General features: G+C 49.4%; 1 protein-coding gene across 1 annotated transcript in view; it reads right to left on the minus strand.

Annotated features, from left to right (window-relative positions):
- Window positions 1-11,205, minus strand: part of PCGF3 (polycomb group ring finger 3) — a 97,484-nt gene extending 86,279 nt beyond the window's left edge. The window contains exon 1 of the mRNA XM_066604478.1: window positions 10,922-11,205. The gene's annotated coding sequence lies outside the window, so the exon portion shown is untranslated. The remainder of the gene's footprint in view (window positions 1-10,921) is intronic.
- Between the last annotated feature and the right edge of the window lie 5,279 nt (window positions 11,206-16,484).

A 16,484-nucleotide genomic window follows, 5' to 3' on the forward strand; every position in this document is an offset into this window, starting at 1 on the left:
CTCTATATATTAGGACAAGTACTAAGGGTGCCCTGTGTAGTCATGTCTGGATCTCTATATATTAGGACAAGTACTAAGGGTGCCCTGTGTAGTCATGTCTGGTCCCCATATATAAGGACAAGTACTAAGAGTGCATTGTGTAGGCATGTCTGTGTCACCTATATATTAGGACAAGTACTAAGGATGCCTGTGTAGGCATGTCTGGTCCCCTATATATTAGGACAAGTACTAAGGATGCCTGTGTAGCCATTTCTGGTCCCCTATATATTAGGACAAGTACTAAGGGTGCCCTGTGTAGCCATGTCTGGGTCCCCATATATTAAGACAAGTACTAAGGGCCCCCTGTGTAGCCATGTCTGGCCCCCTATATATTAGGACAAGTACTAAGGGTGCCCTGTGTAGCCATGTCTGGCCCCCTATATATTGGGATAAGTACTAAGGGTGCTCTGTGTAGTCATGTCTGGGTCTCTATATATTAGGACAAGTACTAAGGGTGCACTGTGTAGTCATGTCTAGGTCCCCTATATATTAGGACAAGCACTAAGGCTGCTCTATGTAGCCATGTCTGGTCCCCTATATATTAGTACAAGTACTAAGGGTGCACTGTGTAACCATGTCTGGGACCCCTATATATTAGGACAAGTACTAAGGGTGCACTGTGTAGTCATGTCTGGGACCCCTATATATTAGGACAAGTACTAAGGGTGCACTGTGTAGTCATGTCTGGGACCCCTATATATTAGGACAAGTACTAAGGGTGCACTGTGTAGTCATGTCTGGTCTCCTATATATTAGGACAAGTACTAAGGGTGCCCTGTGTAGCCATGTCTGGCCCCCTATATATTGGGATAAGTACTAAGGGTGCACTGTGTAGCCATGTCTGGCCCCATATATATTGGGACAAGTACTAAGGGTGCACTGTGTAGCCATGTCTGGCCCCCTATATATTAGGACCAGTACTATGGGTGCCACTATATATTAGGTGAATAAAGTGTCTTGACCCGTCTGGCACTTCAGAAATGACTATATGAGTTAGACACGCATCGTATATACATGCAGCTTACTCCTTATTAGTTTATAGGACTTATGACATGCCGGGCCATTACCTCGACATCCATCATCTACAATGGAGAGGGCCACATGCATGGTCTCCTCTCTGGAGTGCTAATTGGGGATTGAATGTGACCCCCATTTTCCTAATAAGTGGGAGTCCTAGAAGTGGATATACCATAAATGTCTCAGATGGGAATACCCTCGGGCCCTGGGAAGTGTTTCAGTATGGTAATGTGGCCCTCAGACCAGAAGAAGCAGTGCACTTTTGAGGTCTTGAGGCATGCTGTATGCATAAGCTGGGCAATACATGCAGTTGTTTGGACAGCTGGGTCAGGAACGCTATCTTTTCTCCTTAAGGAGAGCACCCAGAGGATGAGTGAGCAGACTTATAAGGCCATGCATGCTCCTCTGGGTAATATGTAAATATAGGAGATGGATCAATGCCCCCGCAGCGCCACCTATCGGAAGGCAGCTTTCTGACAGCTGTAACGCCCATAATGTACTTTTACATGGACGCATTCAAGACAGTTTTTACACTACTGAGTTTCAAGATCATCAAGCAGTTTCATGGGATGAAAGCCTTTCTACAGACGGCAGCACATTTAACACTCATATTGCACTGCATGAGTTGGGTGACCGGACTCTTATGACTTGTAGTAAAGCGGATGTGCAGCCGACTAGAGCCTGCACCGTCTACAAGAACAGATGCAACAGTCAGTAGTGCAGATGGTAGCACGGGCTGAAGGCCTTGGCTGTATGGCTCCATCACCTCCTCTTGGCTGGGGGACACACTAGATTAGTAACTGATGATCACACATATTACCACCTACAGCAGCTCACTGTCACCCCGATGCCCGTGCCAGGTCACCCGCTCGCCGTCGGTCATGTGCAGTGCCATGGGTCGGTAGACTTCAGTGGAAGCCATCCGTGCAGAGCCCGCAGAGAAATAGAACATGCCGCGACTTTTCCTCCGCTGGTGGAAATCGCAATTTGTTTCTGTAAGTGTGTAGAAAAAGCAATTTTGCATAGCATGTCCTGAATAGTAGGTGCTGCAGATCCTCGGTGCGGACGCCATCCGCGGATTCTGAAATGCAAATCTATTCGCGTGCAACGGCCTAAAGCCGGACTCACACGACCGTGTTCACCTGCAGGCTGCGCACTTATCTCTCAAAAGTAAGCAGGTAAGTAAGTAACCTGCTGCGCGATGCCGATCCCCATACTTTATTTTGGCATGTATTCGCGGGTAATATGCACCAAGATAGGACATGCCGCGATTTTTTTTCCCCGCGAGCAATATGTGAGCGAAAGGAAAACACAGATGTGAGTGGCCCAATAGAAAGCAAAAAGCTACTGGCATTGCGTGCGTGAAAATTGTACGCAGCGCACAATGACTATATGCCTCTGAGCGCCTATTTGCTAATTTTTTTACATGTAATGCGCAGTGAATAGAAGCCATTGCTTTCAGACGGTTCGTTCACGTGAGCGCATTTATTCCTGCAATGTTCGATCGAGTGAAAATAAACGTGGCATTAAAGGGCTGATCTGCTTTCTCCAAGCCTCCCTCGCACAGGCGTTGTTGTACAGCGTTAGTGCTGCTTCTTTAGCGCTGCGCTGAACGCTGTACAAGGCTCCCATTCATTTCAATGGGGCTGAAAACAAGGCTGAAAACGCAGCGTCTTCAACACTGCGCTCTGACAGCGTTGCATTTTTTTTATCTTTGGCCGTTTTCAGCCCTGTGTTGCCCATTGAAATGAATTGGCAGTGGTTTAAGCGCTGCTGAAAACACTGCACAACTTGGTACCGCTCTTTGGGCAGCACTAAACGCCCTAGCTACACGGAGTCGGAAAAAAAAAAAAAAATCAATACTCACCTTGCAGGTGATGGCGCTGTCCCTGGCGGCGCTCTCGGCACTTGTCAGCCGGCAGGGGAACCTTTTCTCTGGTGATCGGGATTTGAAATCCCCACCTCCAACGAGAGATTGCTCTGATTGGCTGAGCGCCGCTGAGTGACAGCCTGTTCAGCCAATCACAGCCAGCGCTGGATGCGTCCAATCACAGTCATTCATTTATTGAATGGCTATGATTGGACACATCCTGAGCTGGCTCTGATTGGCTCAGTCGGCTGTCACTCAGCGACGCTTAGCCAATCAGAGCAATCGTCCGGTTTCACAAGGTCCCGACAGCGGCGCTGGAGACAGCGACTTCACCTGCTAGGAGAGTATGGATTTTTTTCTTTTATCAGCAGCCTTGGCTGTAGGTTCAGCTGTGCTAAAAACGCAGCCAAAACGCTCGCATAACGCATGCCAGCGCTGCTGAAACCGGGCGGAATCTGCAGTAAACGCAGCGGTGAAAAACGCTGCGTTTCTGCAAAGGCCTGTGTGAGGGAGGCCTATGGAAATCCTGCGGGTCGGCAGGAAATACTGTCTGTAGCATTCTATGGAAAAACGCTTTTTCCTGCACACATGCGGAAGCCAATTGCTGTTTCCGCAAGCAGGGGGAAAAGTCACAGCATGCGCCAACTTTGCGCTGATTTCGCATGGACAGCTTCCATTGAAGTCAATGGAAGCCATACCGTCCCTGTGCAATTAACATTGGGGACAGGTCATGGATTCCGTGCCATCGCCTAGTGACAGTGCAGGAAAGGTTAAAAAAAAAGGGGAAAAAAATTCCCTGCACTGCGCATGTCCAATGACAGCTCGCCGGGTCCATCTGTAGTACAGATGAAGAGGAGAAATAACAGGTAAGCGCAGATGCCAGCTGCTGTCAGGGTCGGATTCCGCTGTGAGCTCCCGCATGCAGAATCCGGCTCTGCCGTCCGCCGGCGGCCTAACCCTATCCATCCTTGCATCCAAAACTCACGCAAATATGAAAGTCATTTTTTTTGTTCACAGACTGTCCAATTTTTGGATGTTCGGACGGAAAGCCTCACTCATTGTTTTCAATGGGACCTTCAAGGCATGGCACTCGCATGCAGTGTGATGCAGTGTTTTCCATGGAAGTCAATGCGATCCTTTCACACAATCAATAACGCTTTGCATCACCAGGAAAAACGTACGTTGGCAAGTGCGATATCAGGTTCGCCCATGTGAATGCGGCTTTGCACAGAACAGCTATCGTCCAAATCGCTCGATCAAGTAAGTGTAAAGTTGCTATTAGGCAGAATATTGGTCAAAAATGTGATCAAATGAGCGAAAGTGAACGCTAATCATTCGGTCTATCGAGAATCCTTCGCTTTTTGCTCGTCGTTCATTTTATGCTGCCATAAAAACCATAATTGGCTCATTCGCTAATTATTCGGTTTACACAGCAATCGTTCGCATTTTTGCATTCGCTTATACGACTGAACGATTCTCATTTGTACAAGCCAACCATGCATGTGCCTGCCTAAACAAGCTCACTCGCTGGTTCAAACGAGAATCGGATTACCTAAAAAGACCCCAAGGCCGGCTGCACACGACCGGATGGGCATTGCGGAATCCAGTGTCGGTGTCCGTCCTCAGGTTCCGCAGCAAAAACCTGTAATTGCATGCTGTGCAAAAGCACTTTTCCTGCACACAAGCAGAGAATAATCGCAATTTTCTGCTTGCGGAGGGGAAAAAAATGTAAAAAAAAAATTTAAAAAAAAAAAAAAAAATCGCAGCATGTTCTATTTTAGTGCGGGCTTTTCACGGACGGCTCCCAATGAAGTCAATGGAAGCCATACGACCTGTGGCCCTTCCGCAATGAACATTGAAGAAGGGTCACGGGACCCGTGTCATCGCCTAGCAATGGCACGGGGAAAACTGTACTGTGCATGTCGCCGGCAGTACAGAAGGCCGCCTGCACATGACGAGGAAATGACAGGTCCGCAGGGTCACCAGCCGGGCACAGGGGTGGATTCCGCTGCGGGATCTCGCACCCGACCCGTTCGCATGCAGCCGGCCTAAGCAATGGCCACCAACAGAGTGACGAGCAATAATTTGATCAATACTTGCTACAAGCTTCATTTCAGCTCACCTAAAAACAGTCGCTGCTTCATTAATCATCATCTGGGGTAAACAAGTAACCATTTGTCTTTCAAGGACTAGACAATAAACTTTGCAGGGAGGTGTCAGCAACCGCAAACATCAACAACAATCGCTCTGTGTAAAGGCACACCAACAACAGTCATATGCGAACAACTCGCTGGAGTGACTATTCAAACAATAGTTGTCCCATGCAAACCCACCCTGAGGGAAAACAGGTATAATAAAGGGAAACCTGCAGGTCTGAGCATTGCACGGATAGAGGATTGGGAGTGACAAAGTGTCATATCAGCTGATGGTAGTGTCCTATAGTGCTCAGCAATCAGTTAGTGTCAGGGGATGTTTCATAGGGTTGTTCAAAGCAGGCATAGTAAGGATTAAAGGGGTTGCCAGGGTTAGAGAAGCATCAATAGGAGCCCCAGTTACAGGAGAAAACATCCCCCTAGTGTAAGAGTAGTCAGGGTCAGAGCTGTTGGGAGGGGGGGTTTACAGTTATCACTGGGCCCCATACAGAAAAAGGCATTACTGCTTCTTGCTTTCTCTACATAGTGTTTATGGAATGATATGTAGCTTGTAAAGAAGGCAGAAGTGGTTAAAAAATGCTTGTCTTCTCCTTTGGGTTCTCAGCTGTTTGTGACAGCTGAGGACCTGACCTGCTCCTGCTAGATTACAGAAGCAGGAGCTTTAATCCTGCACCGTATATTTACTATCGGCCAGGATTAAAGTCCAGGACCAAGTGCCGTATATTTACTATCGGACAGGATTGAAGGCCAGGACCAAGGCCCATATATTTACTATCGGACAGGATTGAAGGCCAGGACCAAGGCCCATATATTTACTATCGGACAGGATTGAAGGCCAGAACCAAGGCCCATATATTTACTATCGGACAGGATTGAAGGCCAGGACCAAGCCCCATATATTTACTATCGGACAGGATTGAAGGCCAGGACCAAGCCCCATATATTTACTATCGGACAGGATTGAAGGCCAGGACCAAGCCCCATATATTTACTATCGGACAGGATTGAAGGCCAGGACCAAGCCCCATATATTTACTATCGGACAGGATTGAAGGCCAGGACCAAGCCCCATATATTTACTATCGGACAGGATTGAAGGCCAGGACCAAGCCCCATATATTTACTATCGGACAGGATTGAAGGCCAGGACCAAGCCCCATATATTTACTATCGGACAGGATTGAAGGCCAGGACCAAGCCCCATATATTTACTATCGGACAGGATTGAAGGCCAGGACCAAGCCCCATATATTTACTATCGGACAGGATTGAAGGCCAGGACCAAGCCCCATATATTTACTATCGGACAGGATTGAAGGCCAGGACCAAGCCCCATATATTTACTATCGGACAGGATTGAAGGCCAGGACCAAGCACCATATATTTACTATCGGACAGGATTGAAGGCCAGGACCAAGCACCATATATTTACTATCGGACAGGATTGAAGGCCAGGACCAAGCACCGTGTATATATACTATCAGCCAGAATTAAAGCCCAGGACCAAGCGCCATATATTTACCATCGGCCAGCATTAAAGACCAGGACCAAGCGCCATATATTTACCATCGGCCAGGATTAAAGACCAGGACCAAGTACCTTATATTTACTATGGGCCAGGATTAAAGCCCAGGACCAAGCGCCGTATATGTTTACTATGGGCCAGGACTGAAGCCCAGGACCAAGCACTATATATTTACTATGGGCCAGGATTAAAGCCCAGGACCAAGCGCGGTATATTTACTATCTGCCAGGATTAAAGCCCAGGACCAAGCGCCACATATTTACTATCGGCCAGGATTAAAGCCCAGGACCAAGGCCCACATATTTACTATCGGCCAGGATTAAAGCCCAGGACCAAGCGCCGTATATTTACTATCGGCCAGGATTAAAGCCCAGGACCAAGCGCCACATATTTACTATCGGCCAGGATTAAAGCCCAGGACCAAGGCCCACATATTTACTATCGGCCAGGATTAAAGCCCAGGACCAAGCGCCGTATATTTACTATCGGCCAGGATTAAAGCCCAGGACCAAGCGCTGTATATTTACTGTCGGCCAGGACTATAGCCCAGGACCAAGCGCCGTATATTTACTATCGGCCAGGATTAAAGCCCAGGACGAAGCGCCGTATATTTACCGTGGATGTTCCTTAATGGGTTAAGACTGTCAGAGGAACAGCGTTCAACGTGGCACCTGTCTTTATAGTCTTGAATATACAACATAAAGGTTTATATAGAAGCAAATCAAATAATCTATGTCGCATTGATAAGGCATATCGATGACCATTTCTATTTTAGTTCTAAACAAATGCAGGTGACATTTCTGGAACGGTGACAAATCCTGTTCTAAAAAGTATGTACCAGAGCCTGGAGATTGTGTTTATCCAGCAACCACCTGGAAACTAAGCAGAAGTTTGCTACAGTAACAATACATTACAGTTACAATGTGATATTCAGGGACAGTATCAGCAGGAACACAGCATCAGACTCAGTGCGACCGGCGTGTTATTTAGTAACAGATGGGTGGTGGGTGCAGATCCCTCCTAAATCAGCAAATCAAATGAAAAGATGGTGCCTTCAACTAGAAACTGACCAGCGATAATCATCTAAAGCTTTCCGGTTTCCATGTTCACACCGCTACTGCAACAAGAATGTCATGCCAAGCTAGGCAGATAGGTAACAAGTGGTCGTGTGCACAAGGTATAGCCAAATACTACCCAGCCCCGGGAAAAAACAGGTTTCACTACAAACAAGAACAATCCACCGTTTCTCCTAAAGTGACACACGTGAAAAGTTCAAGAGTTTCCGGTCAGAAGTTCAGGAGTTGAATCTCCCTCATCCTGTTAGTCATAATTGCAGGGATCTGTGACACTAGATGGTCGGTTCGTGGACCCACAATACGTTGGGGTTATATATGATGTGCTGCTGCTTGGGAGGGTCTTCACACTGTAAAGCCTTCAGGAACAAGACCATCACTTTTTTGGCTATATCCAAGGGTCCGTTTAGACAAGCCGATTTCTCGTTGGAATGAGCGAATGTCATCTGAGTTCGCTCAGGCAGCCTGTTTATACCAGCAGATACATTGTTGGCGCCTTCAAACGAGAAATCGTTCAGTCGTTCACATTGGCTGTATAAGTGATGAGAACGACTGAACGAGCGCTATTTAAACTGAACGATTTCCTTAATGGGTTAAGGAAATTAGCGAACGAGCCAACGATGAATTTTATGCTCGCTTAAAATGAAAGCCGAGTGAACAGTGAACGATTATTGCTTGTCGTTAGTAGCGTTTACACTGAACAATTACCATTCACTTTCACTCGTTTAAACAATTTTAATTTATTTTTAACGATAGTCATTCCGTGTAAAAGGGCCTCAACAAAAGAGGGGATGGAGAGTGAAAATGGAGCTTTCTATATAATGCGGGTTCATGATTCTGTAATGGCCCTTTTAGAGAAAATGAGACTCTTTTTTGCCCGAGTTAACGAGCTGGTGGTGTCATCGCCAGCTCATTCGCGCTCATTCAGTTCTCGTTTACTTATCATTCAGCGTTTCACATTCCTACGAACGATTAGTGTTTAAACCGGCTGAAACTGGATGAACGAGAAGTGCGCGGTTCTCGTTCCGCCATTGGCTCGTGTTTAAACTGCACAATTATCCTTCCCTTTCGTTTGAACGATTCTTGGAACGATAACCAGGCCGTCCAAACGCACCTTAAGTTAGGAGGCAAAAGTCACTTGTGATCAGCTGTACAAACACTGGGAAGTCTAAAGCAGCGTTCACGTGTAAGGACCCTACCGTACCAACGTGGACCCCTGTGATTATGACCATGATGGAAGCGGGGGGTGCTTAGCACACATCATGCCTGAATAGTAAAGGGGTTGTCCACTTACAAATAAACTTTTTAAAATCAGGCCCAAATAAGTTAAAACAAACAGTAGTTACCCGGCGATCCAGCGCCGCAGGCTGTGTTGACAACAGATGTTGGCTGACCACTGCCTGCCAATCAGAGACCGCAGAGTTACTGTTCAGAACTCTTAGATTCATGGCGCCCAGGATGTAAGCGCCAATGCCAGGAGAATGGGGCTCTGATTGGCAAACAGGGGTCAACTGATTTCCGCTATCAAGACCCACTAGGAGGATTGCTGTGCTGCAGCCTTGGATTGTTGGGACTGTGGATGGGTTAGCTACGGTCACCTCTCCATTAGAACCTCCGGAGGTTTTGTTGCAGATCCAGCACATGAAAAAGTCCTGCATTTTCTCATCCGGTAAAACGCGGGACCGCTGAACGTAGCCCCTAGTCAATGAGGTCCGTTTGGTTCTGTTGTAAGACGAATCCGTTCAGCCAATAAATTCCCCTTTCCTGCTCCCATAACGGAAAACGGAGCCCCGAAAGCAGATCTGAACACAGCCCAAGTACTGTTTGTTTTAACTCATTTTCGTCTAATTTTAAGAAGTCAGTTGGTAAGCGGACTGTCCCTTTAAATCTGAACGGAATTCAACACTAACTATGGGAAAATGAGGCCATGAAATAAATACTGAAAGACATAAATGTAAATAAAATGTAAAAAAGGGAACTTAAGGACACAAAGTTACAGACCAACAGAAAAGGAGAAAAGCTGGAAGCAGAAACAGTGATGTGACAAGTAAGAAATTGGCAAAAGCAGTGCACTAGTAGTGATGAGGAAGTGTTGTAATGGTGGACAGAAGGTAGTTATACCGCACAAGGGCAACCAACTAGGGAGCTGACAACACATGGAGAATGGAAAGGACAGTAAATGTGGTGCCAACAGTACGAAGCACTACAGTGTATGGACATGCGCCAATGTGGATGGAGAGCGCTCATGGGAAGAGATGAGAAAAGGGGGAAATAAAGTTCGAATGGGGTCCAATACTTATGACACTTCAACTATAGACCTTGGAAGGAGTTGGTGGCATGGTGGTGGCAATGGCACCTGCCGAAGAGGTCTACTTGAAGTGTTCCTAGGAGGTCTTTACGACAAGGTGTGGAGATACGTGATAAAGTCAGTGTAGGACATTACATTGTGCTGGATCTCCAAGGCAGGTCTGTATTAGTCAATGAAGGGCATGAAATGTGTCAGGGCATGTAGGTTGGCATAAGGTGTAAAATCGATGCCAAACCGAGTGGGCGATGAGTAACCAGGACTTAGTGAACAACTCAAGTTGCATGATGCTGGTGAACCCAACCTCCTATGGTGCTGGTGGACCGAAGAAAGTGGAAGACACCGAGGGTTGACCATGGTGGAGAAAAGTGACAGCAAGTTGGCAGCAGTTCTGGAGAAGTAGTAGGGTAGCAAGAATGGGTGAAATGCCAAGAGACCAAAGCGGAAAAGTGACAATAAGATATCGGAAGGATGTGGACGAAACTGAAGACACGGGGACCAGGATGAAGGCTCCAGAGAGGTGCCATCAGTAGCTGTGGGGAGCGGGCATGGAGAACTTATGGAATGGCAGGTGAGTGAAGGGTAAAAGGGCAACTGGAAGAGGTGCAGCATCTAATGGGGTGGAAGGCACCATGGAAGCCCCCTTCAGGCCATAAAGCAGGGGGGTCTCTGGAAAGCACAGAAAGTAGGAAGGGGAGGGGGGGAGCAGTGGAGAAATAGGCAGGATGGAGACATTACATGACTGAGGAGCCATGAGGGCTGCTAGCATGGCTTACTTCTGTGGCACACACATGCAAGGAGGGCATTAAAGAGAGAAGAAGATGTGCTATATTAGAAAGGGGGAGGGCTGAGGAGCTGGGGAGGGGGAGGCATGGCTATGCCCATGGATCTCAGACCCTCTCTCTCTCTCACTTTGCAGGGTGGAAATCAGACACTGACCTGCTGCAATTCTGACTGCTGTAGTTGCTGTGTCTCTGGAGATGAAGCCGCCGCCGCCGCTGCTGCTGCTTGCTGGAGGGGGCTTCACCAGCGGGCACAGCACACAGGGCAAAAGGAAAAGCCTCGCTGTGTGTCTGTGCAGCTGGCAAAGCCAAGGAGGGGGGTATCCGAGGGGGGTGCCGAAGCCCCGTGCAAGGAGCCGGGTGCCGGGGGCCCCGTCCTCCCAATCAGTCCCCCCTTAGTTACAAGAAGAACAGAGAAAAATGAGGAGAAAAAAAAATTCCGGCTGGAGTTTAAAACAAAGAGGCGGAAATAGCCGAGTCGTGCCGAGGAGAGCCGAGTGTGAGAGCTGCGCCTGCGCCTTGCGGCGGGGGGGAGGACAGCGCGGAGGGAGGAGGGGAGGCCGGGGATTGTCCTCTAATGCAGGCAGAGGGAAGGAGGAGATGAGCCTCCAGCCCTCACCTTCCTCTCTGGCAGAGTTCAGGGATTCCAGGCACACAGGTGAGATTTGAGGTGTTACCTGGCGGCATACAGGTAACACCTCAAAGTGGGGCAAAGGCGGCGCCACTGGACGTGACCGCCAATACGCCTTAGTACTGACCCCACTATAAACCGGCACGTACGTCTCTATAAGGCGGTGACTACTGACAGCCAGGCTCCTGCTCTAACCGCCAGGAGACGAGAAACCGCAGATTGGGGCGGTTTAACCCCTGACATGCCACAATCAGTAATAACGCCAGATAAAGGGCAGGCGGATCCGACTGTCACCCATCGTTGCCCCGCAATATGAACGCAAGGTACAAGTGGGTTCCCATGGAGCCTGATAAAGGCCACCGTGTAACTCAGCCTATTAGACCCCGCCTCCAGCTGTTGTCACGGGCAAAGTAGAACGCACTACATAGGTAATGCAGTGTACTATCCTGAAGATCGCATCTCTGGAGAGACTAAGGAATAGCGGCAAAAAAGGTAATCTTTAAAAAAAAAAAAGAAATCCAGTCTAAATAAAAGAACACATTTTTCCTCATAAAACTCTTTTTAATGGGATTTAATACCAAAAGAAATTTTGAAAAGGCAACCTATAATTAAAGGTATTATTACCGTGTTCGTAACGACCCGGGCAATGGAAATAGTTATTGCTGATGGGGAAATCTGTAAAGATAATATTAAAAAGTAACGCCAGAATTGTTATCTTCTGCTCATCTCCCCAAATACGCAATAAAAAGCAATCCAAAAGTCACATGGTGCCGATTAAAAATACAACTGTTCCGCAAAAAATGCGGCCCCGTTGGAAAAATAAAGATGAGGTGAAAAAAGAAGGAGCGGAGCACAGCCTTGAGGAGACAAAGCACGGCCTTGGGGCAGACGGAGCACGGCCTTGGGGGAGCGGAGCACGGCCTTGGGGGAGACGGAGCACGGCCTTGGGGGAGCGGAGCACGGCCTTGGGGGAGCAGAGCACGGCCTTGGGGGAGCGGAGCACGGCCTTGGGGGAGACGGAGCACGGCCTTGGGGGAGCGGAGCACGGCCTTGGGGGAGCAGAGCACGGCCTTGGGGGAGACGGAGCACGGCCTTGGGGGAGACGGAGCATGGCCTTGGGGGAGTGGAGCACGGCCTTGGGGGAGCGGAGGACGGCCTTGGGGGAGCGGAGCACGGCCTTGGGGGAGCTGAGCACGGCCTTGGGGGAGCTGAGCACGGCCTTGGGGGAGAAAGAGCACGGCCTTTGGGGGAGCGGAGCACAGCCTTGGGGGAGACGGAGCACGGCCTTGGGGGAGACGGAGCACGGCCTTGGGGGAGACGGAGCACGGTCTTGGGGGAGTGGAGCACGGCCTTGGGGGAGCGGAGGACGGCCTTGGGGGAGCAGAGCACGGCCTTGGGGGAGACGGAGCATGGCCTAGGGGGAGCGGAGCACAGCCTTGAGGAGACAAAGCACGGCCTTGGGGCAGACGGAGCACGGCCTTGGGGGAGCGGAGCACGGCCTTGGGGGAGCTGAGCACGGCCTTGGGGGAGCTGAGCACGGCCTTGGGGGAGAAAGAGCACGGCCTTTGGGGGAGCGGAGCACGGCCTTGGGGGAGACGGAGCACGGCCTTGGAGGAGCGCAGCACGGCCTTGGGGGAGATGGAGCACGGCCTTGGGGGAGATGGAGCACGGCCTTGGGGGAGATGGAGCACGGCCTTGGGGGAGCAGAGCACGGCCTTGGGGGAGATGGAGCACGGCCTTCGGGGAGACGGAGCACGGCCTTGGGGGCGACGGAGCACGGCCTTGGGGGCGACGGAGCACGGCCTTGGGGGCGACGGAGCATGGCCTTGGGAGAGACGGAGCACGGCCTTGGGAGAGACAGAGCGCGGCCTTGGGAGAGCGAGCACGGCCTTAGGGCTCCCACACACTTGCGTTTTTGTAACGCTGCGTTTTTTGTTAACGCGATTGTCAATGGGACTTTCTAATGTTAAAAACACAAGACAATGCACCAAAAACGCAAGTTGCGTTGAGTTTTTAACTCTTTCCAATCCAATTTATATCCTGATTTTCCTAGGGGGCTTACTCTTTTTCTGCTGTTATACAATGGCGCTATATGCTGGCTAAAGCCAGTACTGCATGAGGTGATACGTTGGATAGGCTCCAACAGCAGAGAGGCTGGCAATATACAGTAAGAGAACCCCAAGGGACGTCTTCCATCATCAGAGCTGTACAGCCTTAAATCATAATGTCTTCAGAGGTCAGACAGTGGATTGGAAAGAGTTAACATTAGAAAGTCCTATTGACAATCGCTTTAACAAAAAACGCAGCCTTACAAAAACGCAGGTGTGTGAGAGCCCTTAGGGGCGACAGAACATGGCCTTGGGGCCACGGAGCACGGCCTTGGGGGAGACGGAGCGCTGCCTTGGGGGAGACGGAGCATGACCTTGGGAGAGCGGAGCACGACCTTGTGAGAGCAGAGCACGGCCTTGGAAGAGCAGATCACAGACTTGGGAGAGCGTAGCACGGCCTTGGGAGAGCGTAGCACGGCCTTGGGGGTGACGGAGCGCAACCTTGGGAGAGCGGAGCATGGCCTTGGGGGCGACTTAGCACGGCCTTGGAGGCTACGGAGCGCGGCCTTGGGGGCGACGGAACGCGGCCTTAGGGGCAACGGAGCGCGGCCTTGGGGGAGACGGAGCACGGCCTTGGGGGAGACGCAGCATGACCGTAGGAGCTCAAATTCTAGAAACTGGTGTCTTAGTTTGGGAATTCTCTCTCCTCCCTCTATTCTATGTATGGGAGTGAGATTGCTCCATTCCTTATAAGACTGAGAGGTGCGGCCAGTCCACCAAACTCACACCTTCCTCGGAGGAGGTGCGAATGCATAGAGTAAGTGTAGGAAAGAGTGGTTGTAGGCGTAATCCATTTTCTTAGGCTGCTTTCACAATGCTGTGAAATTCACGCAAGGTTTGTGCGTTGTGAGACACAAAAATCTCACGTCAATATGAACCCCATTCTTTTGAATAGAGTCATATAAATGAGCAATGTTTGGGTAAAAATCGCGGCATGTCCTATCACTTCGTGTTCCTCTGAACACATCGCTCATTGGTTTCAATGGGACCTTAAATGCATCGCATGCCGTGCTATGCGGGGTTTCCAATGAAAATCAGTGGGAAACTCTTCCGATTCCCCAGTCCTGCGTGAGATGATTCAAAATTTCACAGATATGAGGCGTTTTTGCGTGAAAAACAACTCGCATCCGCGGGTAAGTCGCAGAAGCACGACATTGGGCCAAGTTTCAGGGTCCATTATCGTGCTCCTTCATGTGTAGGTAGCCTTAAAGAGGTACACAGACCTATTATTAATCTTGACTTCTCTGTTTTTATTAGGAATAAATCCAGCATACATTAAACGTGTTTCGAGGGCCGTTGCGCCCCTTCCTCAGTATTTTCGCTGGGAACTCATAGCCCTTAACCACAAGTGTGTGTACATACAGGCCCCAGCCACAGAGAGCTGCCATGCAGGCCTTAGCTACAGGTGTACAGCTTCACGTACCTGCTTCAGGTGTGCCATAAGTGCCTGACCCAAGGTGCCCCCTTTAGTGCCTGACCCAATTGTCCACGGACTTACTACAGATATATCTCCCCTATCAGTCTCAGATGAACTCTTACCTTAGGGTGACTTTACACATGACAACCATCGTCCAAATAATCACTCGATAGAGCAAATATAAGTGAGAGTTCTGTGTAAACAGCCACCAACCGGGTGACGAAAAATAATTAATTCACTAGACATTTCCTTTCAGCTCACCTAAAAATAGTCGCTGGTTAATTAATTATCATGTGATGTAAACAGGCAGTCCTTTATCTCTTAACAACTAGCCAATAATGCTGCTTAAGGGCTCCTGTCCACGGGCGAATGTTCACTGCGTTCCCGGCCGTGAGGAACGCAGTGAACGCTTTCCTTAGCGTTGCTATGGAAAGCGCAGCCCCCTGTCCACGAGCGGAGAAACATGGCGATTCTCCACTCACGGCCGGCAATTCGTAGCATGCTGTGAATGGCCACGATTCTCCTCGGTCAACCTATCTGTCAGCTAGGCTGACCGCTGTGCTCCCGGGCGGCGGAGGTCCGCCGCGGGATTTTGCAACGTCTGTGGACAGTCAGCCTAAGGCCCAATGCCTACGGACGGAAATTCCGCCGTGGGATTTCCCCACAGAATTTCCGCTATGGCACGCTGTCAAAGTATTGCGTTAGTTTATGCAATGCTATGCCAACAGCGACGATTTGAGCACGTGAAAACTCGGGCACTATTTAATTTGCGGCATGCCCTATTTCTGTGCAGGGCTCACACAGAAACGTCACCTCTGACGCGCCGACTCCGCTCTGCGCATGCACGGCTGTGCGCCAGCTGGCACATCTCAGAGAGAAGGGAGAAGACGCCAGACGGGTAAGTATGAGGTCAATGCTGTGGCACAGGTTGCATCCCGCTGCATGAATCTCGCAGCAGGATTCCGACCCGGCCGTGGGCATGAGGCTTTAGACATAACAATTATAGTCAAACAATCCTCAAAACGAGTGAAAGTGAACAATAATCATTTGAACGCCGAACGATAATCGTTTACTTTTCGTTCGTCGTGCAGTTTTACCCGTAAAAATCATTGTTGATTCCCTTGATTCCCTCATTCCCTTCTCGTTGTGTGTAAACACTCCCTGCTCAGTGTTTTACATAGGAATGTAGGTCGGGAAGGGTATCAGTTCTTAAGGAGAGCTCCTAGAAGGTGAGTGAGGAGACTTATAAGGCCATGTATGCTCCTCTGGGAAATATGCAAATAATGAAAATGGCACAATGTATCTGCAGCGCCACCTATTGGAAGGCAGCATTCCTGCAAGTCAATGTCAGACTCTTTAGACAACCCTTATAACAATGACTGGGCATTGAAACTCAAGTCAGAATCCATACACAGACAGCTGTTTCTGGGCTTTTGCCCCTCATCAATGTGCAGTAAGTTTCTGACTTGGCTAGTGAGAGGCCTGTGACGTGGGTCGGGAAGCCTGAAACACTAAACGAGAAGTGAACAATTCTAAACGATGATCTGCCTGTCTAAACAGGCTG

The sequence above is a fragment of the Eleutherodactylus coqui genome, chromosome 5, assembly GCF_035609145.1.
Source record: "Eleutherodactylus coqui strain aEleCoq1 chromosome 5, aEleCoq1.hap1, whole genome shotgun sequence".
NCBI lineage: Eukaryota > Metazoa > Chordata > Amphibia > Anura > Eleutherodactylidae > Eleutherodactylus > Eleutherodactylus coqui.